Below are 3,382 nucleotides of genomic sequence, written 5' to 3'. Positions count from 1 at the left end.
TTTTCAATGAAAAAGCTTAACGTGTTAATTGTGTTCATAGTGGGCTGCTTATAAGTAGAATTTGCTCCTCCAGTATCACTATCGCTGGACGAAGCGTGGACATACTGGTTTGCCGCCAGTAGCCTATATAGCATTCTCTTGGACATGCGGCAGTATCGGATCTCCCTCGTGAGTGAGAATGGGGTGGAAATCAAGTCAAGTATCATGTTTCAGAGACTCGAAAGTGTGGGAGAAACAACAATTTTACAAAAGAAAACTTGTAAATTGACATTTCTTCAACTTTAATATGTCCTTTTTTAATTTTGGTTTATAAAGAAACAAAAATCTGAAAAGAAGTCAATATTTATTTTGTGCACATGAAATTTGTATTCGGCTTTATTTAAATTTTGGTATTCACCATAGCATTTAAAAATGCAACAAACGTTCATTTTTTGTTTTTCTTGACGTGGTTAAAAAACGAAAAAGGAATGGCCTACATGGACCATTAAAAAACAAGTTGTATCATTTATATTATTTTTAACAAAATAATAATCTTGCATAAAAAAATTTGCTTGTATCTGCTAATTCTATTCATCAGTGTTAAAATAAAAAACTAAGAAACCGCATTTTCCATAGTTTAAAAAAAGGAAAAACGAGTGGACGCAAAAGTACACGGACCCCGTTTAAAACCATGTTTTTGTTGTTGTTGTTTTTTTGTTTTGTTTTTTTGCAAAAAAAATCTGTAATCATATTTTTCTTTGTTGTATGGAACAAATTAATAATTTAATTACCACAAGTTAATTTAGCATTAGTATTCATATTATTGGATGGTAAAAAACTTACCTGTGATTCAGCCAGATAATGTTTTTTCTTCTCAAATTCCTCAGCAGTAAGTTTATCATCTTTTTTACAAGGAATTTGATCATATGAGTGTGTGATGTTTTTTTCTGTTAGCATAAAGCAAACATAAGCGTTACCATCAATAAGAACTGTTACAATCCATAATACAGAAAAAAATAGGTTTCTAAAAAAATGTTTAGAAGCAATCTGCCAGCATACTCCGGAGCAGAGACGGCAACAACACCGTTTTACCATGACTGTACATGCTGTAGTAGTAAAGGTCAGTATTGAAAAAAGACCGACAGATGGAAGAAACAAATACAATCCACAGAACACTTGGTTGTTATATGCATTACATGCACTCTTAGCCCGGATTTTATATTTACTTAAACTATATAATTACAATATACTTAAAATATTTAAGTTTGATTGCATTACTTATAAAATATAAGTATATTCTACTAAATTGTGGATGTAATTTGAATGTGTTAATAAATTTAAGTTAAATGCACTTAAATTATTAAGTTTTTCTCCTGACCACGCCTCTTACACATTGGTTTACGGCAGGTAATGACGCCATTTTGTCGTGGTGTGTGTGAATTCAAGGAGCTGTTGATGAGAAGTTGGAACATTTGTTTTCGCAAGTTCTACAGACATTTTTTTCCAAACATTTGCCTTTTTATCGTTTCCCCCCCTGAGAGACTGTTTGTGAGCAGTGAAAATCGTTTGTTAAAGTTTAAACGACGGAACTGTTTTCTCCGGTTAGCTAGTGTTCTCTCTCGCGTGCGGTGGATCGCCGTGCATGAACCCCTGATCGGCGAGTTCGACGCGCGTTATTTCGTCGTTTGTTTCTTTTTCACACGAGGAGCTGTTGTTGGGCGTGTAAACTTAGTTTGAACCTCTGGCTGTCGGCGAACACCGCGGCCGCGCCCGCGCCCGCACCCGCGCTCCCAGCAGAGGAGGGAGGATGAAGCGTGAAAATGGTGAGTGCAATAATTTAACGACCGTGTTTTATTTCGACACGGCTATTGATTGAAATATTAAGTTAAAGTTAATTAACGAGTTGAAAACAAAAACAGATGGATATACTGTTTTATCTAGGTTCATAGCTTTCTTAACAACAGACTATCTTGTTTTGTGTTGCAGGTCAAGAAGAGATGCTTTGGATTAGAAGTGTAAGTAGGCTATTGCCCTTATAACTGTGAAAAAGCTCAGCTATTTAAACATTATAGGCTCAAACAATGAAGTTATACAAGAACAGAACAATTTCCTTGTTTACATCTGGAACATATACATGTACATTTATATCACACGTTATGCACAATATGTACACTTATACAGCCTTCACCAAAAACTCCATATCAGCTGTGTGTCATGTGGGTTTACTGAGACCTGTTCTTTGGCTGATTATTTTTTTAATCTGCATACTGCACAGTGCACAATTACATGTAAACCATAAAATCAGGTGCCATAATCAAGACTTTAACTTTAATGTTTGCTCCTCACAGAAAAGTTGTCAACGACGAGCCTGACATCAGCCTGATGGTACTTCAATGGCCAGCTCTTTCTACAGTAAACCAGGTATGTATTGATGCATGGAGTATTTGACAATACCATTATCTGATGCATTATTATATGATAATGTCTTTGTCGATCTTTGTCTTCCTCTACTAGGTTGCAGCTGACAAGGACTCATACAGGCAAACTCCAGTGAGAATCCTCTGTGTTGATCTATAAAGTGCTCAGCTAAACCCATCATGAGTGAAGATCGTCTTGGAAGGATGTTTGGTGATGGATGAACCGACCAACCTCAGGACTTCTGTGTCCTTTTTTCTGACTGATTTATGCCCTGCAACTGGACTACCCTAACTGTATGAAAAATACTTTATATTTTATTCAGCAGGTAATGCTCAACTTAGGAAAATGTGAGCTGGCACCTAAAATGGAATACTGCCACTATTGTGAACTCAGGAGTGTGAACAAACCATATAGTTTTGATGCAGTTTGTTGTGATTCTGAGATAGACTATTTATGTGCTTAACAATAAGCTGATTTGTTAAAACTATTTTTTTCATGTTTTATAAGGAAATGTTTTCAGGACATAAAATGTTGTTGTATTTTGGAATTGAATTAAAATAAAACATAAAATTGAATTAATGTACCTTTTATTTGCTTTTTTTCTTAATTTTGTAGTAAAATAGAAGTTGCTATAAATTAACTTGCTTAGTACATTGAACTTAACTATACTATGTGTAATAACTACAAAGTAATTAATATTACAAAACATTTTAAGTTAAATGAACTTGAATTTTAAGTTCACATTACTTAATCATTACTTAATTTTTTTAGGGCAACCAGTTTCCTCAAATTTTTTAAGTAAATTCAACTTATCCGGGCTAACAGTGTGGGCATTCAAAGTCCAGTTTGAAAGTGTACTGAAAAACAAGAAATATAAAAACAATTGCAGATGCACTGCTAGGGCCGATAAGATCCTTCAGAAAAGAGGATTCAACAGATATATGTTCTGAATGTTGCATGTTTACAGATCCTTCCTGCTCAGAAA

At 34.6% G+C, this 3,382-nt stretch overlaps 1 long non-coding RNA gene across 2 annotated transcripts; it reads left to right on the top strand.

The window, feature by feature from the left end:
• The first annotated feature begins 1,209 nt into the window (after nt 1-1,209).
• Nucleotides 1,210-2,931, top strand: LOC125269520. 2 transcript variants are annotated; one of them, XR_007185139.1, is made up of 4 exons: nt 1,210-1,802; nt 1,966-1,994; nt 2,328-2,400; nt 2,494-2,931. It is a non-coding gene; the product is annotated as an uncharacterized LOC125269520 (long non-coding RNA). The 2 variants fall into 2 exon arrangements; XR_007185138.1 differs by lacking the exon at nt 1,210-1,802 and having other exon boundaries at nt 1,809-1,994.
• Nucleotides 2,932-3,382: the final 451 nt, after the last annotated feature.

This window comes from Megalobrama amblycephala, linkage group LG6 (genome assembly GCF_018812025.1).
Source record: "Megalobrama amblycephala isolate DHTTF-2021 linkage group LG6, ASM1881202v1, whole genome shotgun sequence".
NCBI lineage: Eukaryota > Metazoa > Chordata > Actinopteri > Cypriniformes > Xenocyprididae > Megalobrama > Megalobrama amblycephala.
The sequence above is the reverse complement of the archived record's forward strand: the minus strand, read 5'-3'. Positions and strand labels throughout refer to the sequence as shown.